At 36.6% G+C, this 17,394-nt stretch overlaps 1 protein-coding gene across 1 annotated transcript in view; it reads right to left on the bottom strand.

The window, feature by feature from the left end:
- The window catches only part of SLC1A4 (solute carrier family 1 member 4), a 1,171,557-nt gene that overhangs the window by 818,582 nt on the left and 335,581 nt on the right, over positions 1-17,394 (bottom strand).

Here is a 17,394-nt window from a genome sequence, read left to right as displayed (position 1 = left end):
AGAAGATAGCATACTGCTGTTTTGTGATATTGATGGATATATGCAAGTTATACATTTATTTTCACAACATTTCAAAACAATTTTAATCTACAAAGAAGTGTGTTACATGGCAAGTGCCAGTGGCAACATTATGTGCTTTAATGTTTTGTATATGATGGCATCATTTGTTCACCTGTAGGTCACACAGTTTTTATGAAATTAATGCATGAAAATATAGGCAGCCGTCACAACTGCTTTGCCAAAACAACATTATATCTCAGAATTTCTTCACATTATCCATCATGTTTTAATATAATTTTTAATAACATTCACTTCTTGAACACACCAGCCCCACCAAGGCAGTATTACACTGTTTTTGAATTATGAATGTACACATGGAAATGTGTCACTTTCATAGCTTTTTTCCAATATCTCTTAATAACTTCCTCCCTGTTCATCCCATGCTGACCATTTCACTATGTATGCTTAGAAAATCATGTCAGCTTGTAGATACCAACTTGCTCCCTTCATTTTACTTATGTACATTTACCAGGAGTTCAAAAATTAGACTTTGAAAACAATGACAAGTATACCCATTTCAGGAGTCCAGGGAAGTCTCCTGTAAGATGAGTATACTTTTACATGGGTCTGTATTAGATCAACGAACACGTAAATGTTCGAATCTTTAAAGGTCAATCTTTAAAAATAAAATAAAAAAAAACCTAAGTACTAAATACATAAACCAAAGGGTGTAGGCAGGGGGGCAAGCCCCCCTGCACCCCCCACACACCCCCTACTTAAATATACCAACTTCAAGATCGCGCTACAGTGTAGTGAAGGAGAAATTTCCCGTTTCTGCACTGTAGTGCACTGATGTGCGATCTCGGAGTTGGTATATTTAAGTAGCGGGGAGTGTGGGGGATGCAGGGGGGCTTGCTGACGACTATACTCTTGTAGAAAACAATGAGTTAAGTCATAAATGAACAACTCACATTTGTTATGAGCCATTTGAATATTATAAGTTCTTGTACAAACATCTGTTTGGACAGATAAAATGTTGCTATTTAGGCAACCAGTCTACCTCACTGGCTGTAGGCAAGCTGTACAATGCATATGTATTCAAACTGATTGTGATAGCTTCCTTGGTCTCAGCTGAAGCCGGTAAATCAGAAATAGATTTAAGAAAAAGGTGGTAACTAGATTTAGTTTTTTTTTGGGGTGGTGGAGTGGGAGAGAAAGAAAGAATTGGATATCTATCAGTTTTGCTATTCGATAATGATACAAACAGCAAGTTGTCTCTGTGCTACGCCTAGTCACAGATCTGAAGGGATGGAATAAAAGTAGACATAATGCATTTGTACGTAAGTTCGTTTGGGTTGGTTTGTATATAGTTTTGGTTGTAAACAACTTTTCCATGAAAAACTTAAAGTCTATTTTCATAATAAAGTCTGGGATTAAAGTCAAAAAGAGCATTTCTGCTGGGGAAAAATATGCTGCCAGTTAACCTTTATAACAAAACTATGAGCATCTTAAACAAAGCTTTGAAATGTGTATTATAATGATTATATTATTTTAATGTAATATTAGTGTGCTGACCAACCAGTCTAGGAAAATCTGAATATTAATCTTCCACAGTGACAAGATGTAACATGACCCCTCATACCAAAGCTGCACGCTCATACACTTCTAAAATATCCCCATTACATGCAACATAAAATGATAGCTTGAAATAAGTGTTTTTTACATGAAGCAAACCCGAGTGTACCATCTGACACTGGGGACAAACTCCGCATATCCCCAAAGTGTATACAGTATCAACTCCACAGCTACACAACACTGAGGAAGAGAACATCTCCAAAACAGTGTGTAGTGTTCCCAGGCAAACCACATGTTTTGGTCTAAAAAGAGTAAGCAAATGATTTCAGAGATTTTGCAGAACAAGAACTCATTGAGAAGCAGAAAGTTAACATACATGAAGTAATTTTGCCCTTGAATTGTGACAATGCAGGAGAGACACCTTGATGAAAATTACCATAATGCATTATTATTCAAGGGTATATAGATGAGAAGTGTTGTAACAGGGGAGCGGTCCTCCTTATATCAAAAACATATCCCCTTATAGTTAAAGAGATGCTGATGATGATAATGGTTACTTGAAGGAACTGAGGGTTTCTGGAGGAGGGCAAGTTTACTATTTTCAGGGTATATTTTCGACCACATACTTCACAGAGAGTTTACAGAAATATGGAAAGAGTTGGTTGCCTTTCAGGAACAGGTTAGCTATATATATATACATATATATATATATATATATATATATATATATATATATATATATATATACACACACACACACACACACACACACATAGAGAGAGAGAGAGGCGTGACAAGTGTCAGCATATGTGTGAGGGGTTCCAAGAGTGGTTCAATTCCCAGGTTAGGGAGATATGTGTGAGTTTATGCAATGGTCACAGGACTGGCGTATGTCTCCTCAAAAGTACATGACACCCCTCTCAGTATCTATTATTAGCAGAGAAATATAGGTCAAGCTCTAGGGCAGAAACAATATACATTTCAATAGAGTATTAATAGTTGGTAGTAAGAGTTTCTAATGCACCTGATGTGATTTTAGATCATGCCGCCTTGGAGTGTCACTTCTGAGCTGTTATGCATGTTAAGGCAGGGGGCCACTGAAAGCTTTCTGGTTATTATTTTAAAATGGAAAATTTTGTAAAAATGTATAAGCAGCTAATAGCAGATGTGATAGAGAAAATGGTATGGAAGGTTGGGCAGTGGTTGAGGAATAGGAAGTAAGATATTAAAAAAATAATAAAAGAAATAAGGCCACATATGGCAAAGGTTAGTCAAAGAAAAGCAAAGAGACTAAATGCTAAAAAAGAAAGACTGGAGGCCCTCAAGAACAAATTAAATGCAGGTGATTTATCAGTATAAAATTAAATGAAATGTATTAGGAAGTAGATGGCATTTCAGGTAACAGATATGATCTCTTAAAATATTTGCTTAAAGATACTTATGCAACAATTTGGAGAACCAGCTAGCTAATCCAAACAAACAGCAGCAAAACCACTAGCGCCAAAATGGATCCAAAAATAGGCACTGCTGTTGAAGGCTGACACCAATTATCAATGTTGAAGGCTGATACCAACTATCAACCTTCAACAGCAGTGACTATTTTTGGATCCATTTTTCAGTTAGTGGTTTTGCTGTTATTTGCTTAAAGACACTTGTCCATAATTCCTTGGAACATCGGAACAATCTTATTGTGCTTCTGTGACAGTGAATGTTCAAAAAATTACAGCAGTCCAAGCATATCAGTCTCATTGATAAAGGGGATAACTCAACTGGTTAATCAAAGCATTACTGGAGAACAGGTTAGCTCCCTAAATTGTTTAGGTATATTCTTGAGTAATACTATAGAAGAGATGAAAGAAATGAACTATAAAAATATAATATTTCTAGCAGACACTCATATAAACAAATGGAATAATATGTTTTCTTCTTTGAAGAAAGACTAGAATTGTTAAAAATGACCCCCTTCCTAAGATTCTGTAAATCGCCTTGGCACTGGACACCCATCCTGGAAACAATTACATTAGACTAATAAACAAGACTTTAATAAACTTTTTATGGTACCCTAATAAAAGGAGGATTGCTTATATACATCATATAAAGTCATGGGATTGTGGCAGCATAAAGTTTCCTGACATTGAAACATATATTAAAGCATCCTTACATAAGAATGTACTAAACTGGATTGATCCAAGCTATAATTCTAATTGGAAAGCCATTAATTTAGCTATAGTACAAAAAGAAAACCCTACTAACAACAAAAGTTTCTTTCAGTAACCTTTCCAACCAGTTCTGGTATTTTTTTTGCCATACCATTCAGTATAATGTAACAAAACACACAAAGCTAAACTACTTAAAGAAAATTTTCATCAATTTTAGAAAAATAGTAAACTGTAATGCAGATGTCAAAACCTGGCTTGACCTATTGGTCCCCTTTAAAATCACAAAAAAACTTTTCAGATAAACCTACAGTTTAACCTTTTTAATGAATGGGAAAATAAAAATTGTATTTGCTGGCAACACTGTATTAAAGATCTAAAAGCATTATACTCAACAAATAATTGAAGATTACAACTTGTCATCATAAGATTGGTTACTATTACAAAGTATAAATACCTATTCTCAAGATTTATGTAGAATTATTAAAAACTCTTCATACTGAAACCATCCTTTTTTAGTTTCACTAATATCTGAAACACTATATAATAATCTTAATCCTAACAATTTATTACTCAAATTATACAACAGTTTATTAAATTATAAAACTATCTTAACAACTAAACAGTGGAACATGATGGCTAGAGGTCTTTCACCCAGTTTTTTTCAGACAGAGAAAGTTCCTGGGGTCAACAATGGAGTGTATTTACATGGAAATTTTTTACACAGAGCTTTTGTTAACGTCTGATAAAATTGTCAAATTTAAAAAATCTGATAACATTATTTATTGGAGATGTGTATCACCTTGTGATGTTGATTGGTGCCATATTCTAGAATGTCCTAACTTAAATCATTTTTGGAAAGACATCAAAGTATTTCTTTTAGCTTTATTTACAGATAATTTCTGTTTAACCAAAATTATTTGTTTAATGTAAATGAAGGTCATAATATGAATAAATCCAATTCTTACCTCTTATGGACAATTCAGCAATAGTTAGGAAATGCAGCACAAGAAAATGGACTTCCACTACATCTCCAAGTTTTGAAGATTTCCTGTCTTTATTAGAAGAAATGATTATCAAAGAAACCAGAATCAAAGAACTTAGATTATATCCGAAGAGTTTCACTAATAACCCTTAGATAAACGTTTCATCTCTTATCGAGACCGTACAGACTTTAACCTTGTTTGAAATATTATTTGATTGTCTTCTACATTTTCTACTTCATTTATATGTTTATAACATTTATTAATTCTTTTCACTCCTTTGCAAATAATGTATATAGTTGATAAGTTTATTCATTTTATATACAATTTTGTTTGTGTATTTATTGTCAACATATTATAAAGTACTTATTTTTCAATAAAATATTTTAAAAAGAAAAATACAGCAGGGTTATGATCCAAGATGGAAACTGTAAAATTATTTAAAACACTTGATTACAATACAAGTAAAAAAAAAAAAAAAAAAAATATATATATATATATATATATATATATATATATATATATATATATATATATATATATATATAAAATGCAAATACAATGCAATATAAAATAAAAAGGCAAACTTTGGCAAATTTTAGTGTTTACTAATTGGAACAGAGACTGAGAATAAGTTCATGGGTTCATAGACTAGTACTAGGCAAGCTGCCCTTGTGGACTAATCATCAAGGGTAAGAATTAAATCATGTAACTTGTGTCTATGAGGTAAACACCTTAAATATTATGCCAACTCCCAGCACCTTGTAATGAACTGAAAAAAAAGCAGCATATCTGGCTGAAAATTAGAAACCAACTAGCAAATAAAAATAAATATCAACAGAATATTAGTTATATAGCCGAATGATTCACTTTGTGCTTGTAGGATATTAAAAAAAGCAAACACTGACAACTATATGACTTTATATAGATATCAACATAGAAAAACAACCTTCCCCCATCCCTTGGACCACAACCAGAGAGTAATCCAAAAACAACTCTAGGGACCTATGCAGAATGTCAAAGATTATCATAGCAACAGGTTAACCAAGTATACCATGCTGCCACCAGTACAGTGTTATCAAGGGAATCATAGCAACAGGTTAACCAAGTATGCCATGCTGTCACCAGTACAGTATTATCAAGGGAATCATAGTAACTGGGTAACCAAGTTTGCCATGCTGTCACCAGTACAATGTTATCAAGGGAATCTACTGACACTAAAGTAAAGATGCCACACTTGTCATAATGACCATTTAGCAAAATGCCTTGACATCTGACAAGTGAGCTTTCAATAGGGTCTGTAGAACTAAAAGTCAAATCCCAGTAGCTCTCCTGCAGTACAAACATGACATGGCAGAGTGGTTCCTGCAGATATTTTTGATACAGAAATCCTTTAAATGCAACTGCATTTAAAGAAAGGCACCAAACACAATCATGCAGCTCTGGGAGACCCCTGATTTTAGAAAACTGATGCTCAAGACTGGTAAAAAAGGGGAAGGACAAGTATTTCTATTGAGCTACCAAATACTGGGTTGTCTTTAGGCAGCAAGAGGAGGGCAAACATTTAATTAAACATCCAGTAGTGACTGCAGAAATATTTAGAGATTATTATGAGTGTTTATTTGCTACAGAAATAAACAGGAGGAATAAGAGAATTCTATTCAGGAGTATTTGAGAAATTCAGTGGTGTCACAGATAAAAGAGTATCAGATAAATTAATTAATAGATCCAATCACTGTAAAACTTTGGATAGTGATGGTGTACCAACAAAAATATGGAGGTATAATAAACATAAAACAGTCTCCTATTTTGCAGAGGTACTTAATGAAGTCCTTAACATAAGAATGATACCCCCAATCATGGAAACAATCTGTTATATCAGTTCTACCAAAAGAGGGTAAAGATTCATGCATGCCATCCTTCTACAGACCAATATCTGCGCTTAAACATGACTGTAAGCTACTTATGTCAATTATAGCTTTGGAGGCTAGCTAAAATATGCAGGAGCTAAATAAAAACAAAATGACCAGTTCAGATTCAGATCAGGATGCAGCACAACTGACCCAGTATTCGTAGTAAGACATAAACACGAGAAGACACTAGAAATGGGGAAACAGCCTAACTGGGCATTCCCAGACATAAGAGAAGGTCCCAAGAAAGCTGATTTGGGCATTCCTGCGGTGGTTTGAAGTCCCAGAAACATTGGTAAAATTACTTCAAGATAGGTACAAGGACCCAATGACTTGAGAACAAACAGTGTTCAGTCTTACAGAGGGGTTTCCAGTGGGAGTGAGTGTGCATCATGGTTCAGCTCTGAGCCCACTGCTGTGCATACTGCTGAAGGATTACATTAGCAAACAGGTCGGAGGGCACCGATCAACAAAGTTGTTCTATGCAGATGATGTGGCATTACAGGCAGACTCTGAGCAATAACTTCAGCAAAGGATAGAAGAATGGAATACAAAACTGAAGGCACATGGAATGAAATTAAGTACAGATAAGACAGTTGTAATGGCAGCAAATTGGGAAATCAGAAGAAGCTAAGAACTGAGATAGAAGGGAAGATAGTGGAACAAGTTAACAGCTTCAAGTACCTGGGAGGGGTGGTTGAGGAAAAGCTAAGTCTGAATTAGGAGGTCAAACCTAGAATCAGACGGGCTGCAACCAACTGGCACAGAGTGTCAGGGACTGTGTATGACAGAAGCATGCCAAAGAAGCTAAAATAAGGTCCACAAAACAGTGGTGCAACCAGTACTACTTTATGGTACAGAAACCTGGGCAGTAAAGGCAGAGCAGCTAAGGAAGCTAGAGATGATGGAGATGAAGTGCCTGAGATGTGTGGCAGAATGCATACTGTGGGACAGACGAATAAAGGATGACATAAGAACAGAAGCCAAAGCAGCTTCAATTGCGGAAAAGTTCAAAGAGTACAATATTATGATGGTTTGGGCACATGTGCAGCAAACCAGAAGACAATCTGGTGAAGCAGATTTGGGATAGACATGAAGAAGGCAAGAGGAAATGATGGTGTCCAGCAAAGAGGTGGAAGGACTGTGTGAGAGAAGACCTGCAACAGTCAGGGATGAGTGTCAAAGAAGGTAGGAGAGTGGCACTGAATAGGGAGAGATGCCGACAAGTGACATGACACCCCAACCCCGAAAATGGGAAAAAGGAGGTTGATGATGATGATGATGCCGATGATGATGATGTAATAAAATTGAAAAATGTGGACTCAGAAAAAGGCAGACAATAATAATACGAAAACACTACAGAATGATGTTAATAATACTAACTGTACTTGCAGAGAAGACATTTGACAAAGGGGAAAGTTATTGGTAATAAGAGCTGGGTTCCCTTTCACATTACTCACAGTAGTGATATTAAATGGATGCAAGATGTCATCAGAGACAACTGGAAGATATGGAGAACTGATGACACATTGCAATATTTAGTAGGTGAGCAACCCAATTTTGTTTTTAAGAAAAACAAAAACCTTAAGCAGATCCTTTGTGATTGTAAGGTTAGCACTAATGAAGACTATGATAGGACGTGAACATTTCCATGTCAGCACTGTAAGGCTTGTAAATTTATAAACAAGGATATTTGTTTTGTACACCCTGTGACTCATAAGAAATATGTACCTAGAGTATTGGCTACATGTCTTTCTCAGAATATAATCTATCTAGCTACCTGTACTTGCTGTGCCTCATTTTATGTAGGCAAGACAAATTGCATGTTAAAGGATAGAATTTTAAGACATTTATCAGTGATAAGATTATGAGACAAGCACAATGCACTGGCTGTGCACATAGAAAGTTATAAGGGACATAGTTTTGTTCTTCAAGCACTACAGCATATTTGTGCTGATATTAGGAAGGGAGACATTGTGAATAGCACCAAATACAATGAAACTAGATGGATCATTGAATTGGGAGCAAACAGATACCCAGGTCTTAATGGTGTGGTGCCTTTAAAGCCAATACTCAGTAGGCGTAGACCATATATTAATTTGCATTGATTGTTTTATTGTTTTTACTCTGTGATTGGATGATTTGTCTTTTAAATAATACTATTTTATTTGAATGCTGTATATCTGAAGAAGGGTCTTCTACCCAAAAGCGCTAACATTCAACATTGTTTTAATAAACAGTTCAATTCAGCCTGGTGGTCTGTGGATTTATCTTCTCTTTGGATCTTAAAATACAATGGCCATAACATAACGATGACCTGAGGAACATGCAGCAGGTAATGTTTCAGCATAAGGCAAAAGAAAAATAAAAGCACTTGGTGTGTTTATCAGCCATGAGAACCTGCTGTCTAGTGTCACACAGGCTGACAAAAAACAAAAAAAGCAAGAAATCACTGACAAATCTTCAGATAATTGAAAACTGTCCAAAAATGGTATAAGAGTAATTTACACTTTGTTCTAGTTGTGCATCAAGAAATAAACTATCAGGGAAATAAAGAAATAAACTGCCAGGAAGAGAAGACCAAAAGAAGGTTGGTCTCAGAATGCCAGAGGAAAACAAAATGGTCAGGCTGCACATGGGAAAACATCCTATGATCCCAATGCCAGAGGATTTGAAAGTCAGATCTAGTAGATTTCTTTCATTTGTCGACTACAGTTCTAAATAAAGATGGAACTGAGGATCTGATCTATCTTGATTTTGGTAAGGCATTTGATATGGTATCACACAACAAATTAACACAGAAATGCCCTAATGGAAATGCTACACATCCACAAGTCAAATAGGACACAATTCAATTGCTCTAGGGATCTTACCCTAGCCTGCAACATTAACAGGACATGCTGGAGAGACAGATATGTCTCCCGGAGATTGCCACTCCTCTGGAACAAACTCCCAATTCATGTAAGACAGAACTCCTCAATGACCCTACTTAAGCGTAACTTAGACAACTGGATGGGAGACCATAAATTTACCTCAGGGGTGTCACCTATGTCCTTCTTGGATAAGGGCAGTTGGTGCTGATCATAGACTCATGCTGCAAATATAGACCATACAACTTGGTCAATAAGGGAACAAGGGTATACCATGGCTAGGCTTATAAAGGCCCTAGGGCCAATAACCTATTAAACCTCCTATGAACCTATAAGCCAGGCTAAGAATAAATAAAGTTCTAAATGCTTAAAAAAACAGAAAAGCTAATGCTTTGTGGAGTCTACGCTAAGAAAGAGAGAGAGATTAACAGCAATTTTCTACAAGTTTGGTTCCTAGACCATTATTCTAATGTCATTGTAAGTTGCACTGCAGAAGTACTGGAAAAGGAGTGAGACTGGGAAAATAAATATTTCACTATGTGGTTGACAAAAAATATTTTAAGCAGAGCTACTCCACTGGATGGCGGAAACATGGTAAGATCAGATGAATGGTGAAATATGCAGCCATTTGGACTCATTCAAAGAAATAATGAGAAAAAAAGGAGGGGAAGTTACACTGTAAGCGCAAGTCAATGTCATATGTATACAGATATATAAAGTATCAGTTGTGTCTGCATGTCTTTAAGGGAGCTAATGGTAATGTAATGGTGTCATGTGATCCTCAAATCTGTATCAGACTGAAGTGAAGATCCGCTGTGTCAGCAGTGTCTGCTGCCTGTCACTACTAGACAGACTATGGCAAAGATTGATGGTGAAGGGAAGGAAGCATCAGGTCTGTGTAACTTCTCTCAAGTACACTGAGCACATATTGACTTCAAAATGGTCTAAACTGCATGTTAACAATGTTAAAACAACTGCAAATATATGAAAGACAAACAAAAAAGGATGTCTTATGCATTTCACAGTACAGTGGAACATCTTTACTAGTTATCCTGAATTTGCCAAATCTAACTGCACCACACAGGGATCTAGCACAGCATGATGGAGTAAGGATTTTGGTCAGTGAAGAAAGGGAAGTGTTGACGTGCTTATATATATGGCTACTTCAGCACTTACACTTAAATGTGCTACAACCTACTGTTTGGCTGGCAGATGCTAGCCAACACGGTCTTTGAACAGTGTTACTGCAAGAAGTTAGAATAACGGTAAAATAAAGAGTTCCAGTTTCATGCTATAATCAAATAGAAAAGGAGATACTAGCTGTATCTTTTGGCTGTAAAAAATTCGATGACTAATGGGTTGCAGTGGAAGCAGACCACAAACCACTATACAGCATATTCAAAAAATACTTAAATAAAGCAACTAGAAAACATCAAAGGATGTTAATGTCTTTGCAAAGGCATGATCCATGCCCAGTATAAACCTGGATGTACACCATATCTGCAAGTATATAAGATTATTTCAGAAAGATATCAAAGTACTATTATATCTGGTGAGAAGCTAGAAAATTTTCCAGCATGCACAAAGGAAGAATACGGATTACACTTTCTCTATAATTTGATTATGCCAAGATGACTGGATAAAGTACAGTTATGTAAGTAAACTTACCATAACAGTAGATGTTAGAATGATCACTGCTACAGAAGCCTTAGCTATATGGATTATATCCTGCATAGGGTATAACAGCTGGCCTGCTTCCTAGTCTTCAGGCCATCTTCTATGCGCCCAAATCTTCAGTCAGCTTAAGCTGAGCTGACTAAATAGACAGGTTTGGGGGCCAAGGCCCTCAGAGCGTTCCTGCTGCCAAAGAGTATGCTCTTCTGAGGCTTTCAAGGATCAACGTGAGCTTATGCTGTCCCTTTGCTGGGCAGATAAGTTCCCTTTGTGGGAAAGGCCCTCCATTTAAAAAAATATATATTTGTTTAGTAATAGTTTCCTGTTCAGAAACCTTAGTTTAAAGCTAGGATTTTGTCTTTTAACAGAATGTTACAAGACTGTATTGTACTTTTAAATGAGTGCTCCTTTTTCCTGTCAGTTTAAAAGTTGTTTAAAGTAACTGAAAATCATTTTTCTGTGGAGAAATTGTGTTTATTTTACTATGGGGGGGGGCTAACAGGGGATTTAAAGTGCTTTTTATTGTATTTTTATGTGAAAAAATTATGTTTTAAGACTTTCAAATTTGACTGGCTTTTGTTGCTTGTTGTCTACAGGGGAAAGAAGTATAATTTTCAGCTTGACTATAGAACAAACTGCAAGTCCCATGGTTGCCCCTTCTTCCAGTCTCAAAAAGTTGTGCAAACAGCCCTTGCCACCACAGCAGACTAGCAATTTACCACAGCTTTAGCTTGGGGATATTGTTGTGGCCATTCTTTGTACCTCAGACAACTGACTGACGGTTTGAGTGCATGGAAGGTGCCCTAAAGTTTTGAAAGCTGGCTGGCTATTATATGCTATATGGGATATAACCCATTTAGTCACGGCTACTGCAGCAATGATCATTATAATGAGCATAGTTAAGTTACTACATGACATCCACTCAGTTTTGCTTATTTTCCTTACAGAGGCATTTATGCCTTATTATTCAAATGTGAAAGAATCATTACTTCTACCCAGCATTAAGAAAACATGCTAAGTAAAACTCAGGACTCACCTCTAGGCATCATTAACTGCAAAAAAAGGCCTGTGATATCCTGTACAGGACTAAGATGTCTGAATAAACTGAACAAATGGTGCATAAATGTAGCACATGCGGCACATTCAAAAAACAAAATTAAAACCTGAAGGTGATATCACATGATATTCGGTGTTTATGTTGGATGAAACAGGCCAATGCCAACTTCAGCACACAGATGCACATAATCTTTTGTATACAAACTACTACCACAAGCCAAAGCACTGCTACAACATTAAAACAATCTTTGTTAGGCATGGAGTTCTTGATGAAATTATACAAACTAACGCTTCTTGGTTTGTGAGCCAGGTAATCAACAGGAATTCAAAAACATCCTATTGATTCTTCGTTTCCAGATATCTTCAAAGTAATGGGCAAGCTGTGCAAATGACTCAAAACACTACAAATCGCATTTGAAAACTGTTACAGTTCTCAGCCCTTACATTATTTGTTTATTCTAAAATATATAAATAAGCCACTGTAGTCTGTGGACCTCTCTCCTCTTGGCAGTAGTTAATGGATAGACATCGAACGTACAAATGACCTCTTTCATTTTCAGCACTAGTACTTGATAGTAAACAAACTACCGCTGCTGCTGCTGCTGGACAGAAAATATAAACTGAAATATTACTATGCAGATCATCCAGAATTGTTTCAGGTTGAGAGAAAAGGCAGCAACTGAAAATGAAACTAGGCCAAAGTCAATGGATTTGCTTGATGTTATGAGGTCAAAGAACTGTAATGCGTTCACTTCAGCGTACAATTCATTATGTAGACACTTGACTACCAGATCCAAGAGATGATCAGTTGTCTGACAGTCAAGACATGAAATACTTACCGACTGTTCTACACCTTGAGAAACCATCACTACCTTCTCAAAGTGACAGTTTGGCTAATCCAGAATCTTCAATAGTGAATATTTCTGATTCTGATAATCAACCCGTTGTATGTTAATACCTTAGGTTTAAAAGAATGACTAAAAAGACATTTTGTTATTACAACTGTAAAATGTGTACTGATGTCAAACATGCACTTTCAGAATCAAGTGACTTGCTTTTTTATGGCGGAATTTATATAATGGTGTATTTTCAGAATTAAGTGATTTGCTTTATGCCTTAATTTATATCAGTGTATATCAAGTAATATACCTGGACATACCTGGTATTGTCACATAGTAGTGCTTACTGAATCAGTGTTTGTTTGTGTCTTTCGGCTTTTCCTGGTTAGGGGTCGCCACAGCGGAACTCCGGTCCGCTAATGATTGGCAGTAGAGTTTTACGTGCTGGCTTGCCGGGCCTAATGCACAACCTTCAACGAAGGAACGCCCGTTCACGCATGTCGCCACACAGAAGACGCTCTAACTGAGAATCGAACATGGTATATATAATACCAAGTTATTTTAAAGCAAAGATGATGTTACATATAGTGGTAAATGTAGAGTATTAGTTACGGTGTATCTTTAAGACAGCTGATAGTAATGGCAGTGGTGTGTTACATGATCTGTACTGTGAATCAGTTTGAAGAAGCACTTGATGGTGTTGAAAACTGTACTCATTACATCCTACTCATTCATCATTACTAATGAGTATGCTGTTATGTGTGACTAATAATCACTAAGAGTTATACTAACCTATATCACAAATGTAGCAATGTGTATGGACTCATCTGCTGATTATAAGTTATCAACAATGTCCTGCTCAGTACTGATAGCCTATATTGGCTTGGAAAATGATTCACAACTGTATAGATGTATATATATCTGCCATGGCTTAGTGGTAAAGCACATCATCTGTGGTGTGCAGGGTCCCAGGTTCAAGCCATGCAGAAGCCAGTTGTTGAACCTGGGACCCTGCACACCACAGATGATGTGCTTTACCACCTTTTCAAATGCCAAATACCAGACAGAAGCTGCTACAGGCAATATTAGCCAAAATTACATATTCTCTGTCAATAACTCCTCCTTGCAGCTGAATTCATTTGCTATCCATTAAATTTTAGGTTAAAATAATAAAACCTATGTGTATAACAATACAAGTTCACCACTGTTACAACATTCATTATACTGCAGCAACATTTAAAACATCCTGCTTTTTTATTACTGCTAAACATCCCTTTATATTGTCACTATCCAACAAATGCACATGCAGAGAAGCAAATTCCTAACCCTTTTCCTACCATACTTATTCAGATAAATATATGGTGGACCAAATACTTACTGCTTTTCTATAAAAGAAAACATACCATAATTGCAAACCACTTGCTACAATTATACACTCAAGGACTCTCTCCACTGTAATTCCCCAAAATATTGTAATATTAAAAACTTTAATTTTAATCCTTTAGGAGGCTTACATCGTAACCCTGGCCTACCATTCAAACACATTGTCACTTGCCAGGTCAGGATAAAACAAGCGAGCATTGTGGGTTCATATTCAAGCAGCTTTATTGTACACAAAACACATCATAAACGAGGTTAAGTAACTAAATTACAAACAAACTAGCTATCATGCACATAGTTGTTGACAATCTAGCTGCACCTTCAAAATGGCACTGAAGGTAACACGTGTTTGGTATTTATATTGACACACAGATCTTGGAAATGCTTCTTAAAAGTACAGCACACCTGTTATTCTACATCCTCCCTCTTTGAGAAAATGAGTAAGGCACTGTCATTGAAATGAATGAATATGCAATTTACACAGAAATGATTTTCATCATGCAATTATACAAAGCTAGATACATACATACAATTATGTCCAAGAAGCTTTGAAATGTGACCATATCGTGTGACATAAAATTTTGGATAGCAACTGGGATTGTCTCTGCTGACTGTTCAATCTTTGGAACACTGGAATCATCTGTCAGAACAGTATCAGGAATCCAGACACATTCTAGAACAGGAATATCAACTGGATTGCTCTGAGAGTTACAGTCCTTATCACAGGTACGCTGCTGCGATATTAGTTCTGCTACAGGAAGAAGCTGCCTGCTATTTCTCCTGTACTCCACACCCTTGGATTTAACAAAATAGGATCTTGGCTCTACACAAATACTCATTACTTGACCAATCTGGTCGAAACCTTTTGCTGTTTTTATCCTCACTGTCTCTCCTTTTTCCAATGGATGAAGAAATCTGCTCGACTTGTCATAGCTGGACCTTTGGAAAGAACGCTTTCTAGATAACTGGGCTTTGATTGCTTGGTTGTTCTTAGCTTTAGGCCTCAATAAACTAGAACTGATAGGCAATGCTGTTCTGGTTTGCCTAGACAGAAGTCTCTGAGCAGGTGAGCCAAGTATATTGTCACTGAGTATGTTTCTGAGATTGAGTAAATTCAAACAAAACATCAGTATTATGCTTTGACTTCTCAAATAATTGCTTTGCACTCCGTACTGCACGTTCGGCAAGTCCATTTGATTGCGGATACTCTGGACTACTAGAAACATGTAAGAAGTCCCATTCTCTGGCAAATTTCTGAAACAATTGACTTGTGAATTGTGTACCGTTCTCAGAGATTAAATTCTGTGGACTGCCATGGATTGAGAAATGGTGTTTCAACTTTGTAATGACTGTAGTAGAAGTGAGATTAAGTAGTAGATCGCTCTCGAATCAATTTGAATAAGAGTCTACCAGTACTAAGTAATGTTGATTGTTCCACTCAAATATGTCAGTAGCTACAATTGACCAAGGTAGATCAGGAATTTGACTTAGGTGGACTAGCCCTCTTTGCAAATGCGCTTTAGTACTACTACACAATAAACAGGAAGAACGTACTCTATCAATGTCTTTCACTAGAGAAGTCCAAAATACTAGTCCTCTCGCCCTTCTACTAGTATATTCAGAACCCGGGTGACCACGATGCAAAATCTGGATATATTCTTGTTGTAAGGAAGTAGGAACAACAATTTTAGGACCTTTGAAAATAATGCCATCTTCCATCAACAACTCATCTCTGTAAGGAAACATAAGATTGCACTTCTGGTAGTACACTAAATTGCTTTGACGACCATCCAACATGGTTACAGTGATTGAGCTTCTGCAAAACTGGATCAGTCATTGTATGATCTCTTAGCTCTTCAAGTCTTGTGGTAGAAAAATGATGCACTTCCAGGACATCAAAGTCAAACTTATCTGCGTCAAGCTGTTCCTTAGTATTTCTGGGTGATCTGGATTAGATATCTGCCAGATAAAGAAGTTTGTCTTTCATATAGACCATTTTGAAGTTGTACTTCTGCAATTTAAGTGTCATTCTTTGTTATCTTGCTGGAGCTGAATACATAGGCTTCTTTAAAATAGTAACCAAAAGTTGATGATCAGTTTCAATCTGGATTTCTGAACCATAAATATAATCATGAAACTTGGAACATGCAAACTATTGCCAAAAAGTTCTTTCGCAATTTGAGCATATTGCATCTCAGTCTAGGTAAGAGTTCTCGATGCGTAGGCCACTGGCCTTCCTTCTTGAAATATAACTGCACCTAAACCAAATTTTGAAGCATCGCAGGAAAGTGTTACTGGTTTGTTGACATCATAGTATCTTAATGTTGGTGGGGTAGCAATTTTCTGTTTAAGAACTTTAAATGATTTCTGGTGCTGGTCTAGCCATGACCAACGAACATTTTTACATGTGAGCTCTCTCAAAGGCGCTGTCAACTCACTGAGGTCTGGCATAAACTTGTCTAAGTAAATGACCATACCAAGAAAACGTTACAGACATTGCACATTATCTGGTGCTGGCATTTCAAGAATGGCTGCTTTCTTGGATGGGTCTAGTCTCAAACCAATACTTATAAACAAATGACCTACATATGTAACTTCTGGTAATCTGAACTTGCACTTCACAGGATTGAGTTTTAAGTTCACTTCACATGCTCTGTCTAGAACTCTCTTAACATTTCTGTCATGCTCTGCCTCACCAATGCCTCTGACCAATATATCATTTACTATTATGGCACAAGGATAACCCAAAAAAATTTGCTCCATTGCACACTGAAAGACTTCACTTGCAGAATTTATTCCAAATGGCACCCTGAGGAATCTATACCTTCCAAATGGGGTACTGAATGTAGTCAGTAATTAAGATTTGCTATAAAGCATCACTTGAGAAAATGAACTCTTTGCATCTAAGATAGAAAAAACTGTGGCATTCCGTATCAGGGCTGCAAACTCTT

Source organism: Protopterus annectens, chromosome 1.part2, assembly GCF_019279795.1.
Source record: "Protopterus annectens isolate FY-2018-M chromosome 1.part2, PAN1.0, whole genome shotgun sequence".
In the NCBI taxonomy this organism is placed as follows: Eukaryota; Metazoa; Chordata; order Ceratodontiformes; family Protopteridae; genus Protopterus; species Protopterus annectens.
Note: the sequence above shows the minus strand (reverse complement) of the source record. Positions and strands in the feature narration are given on the sequence as shown.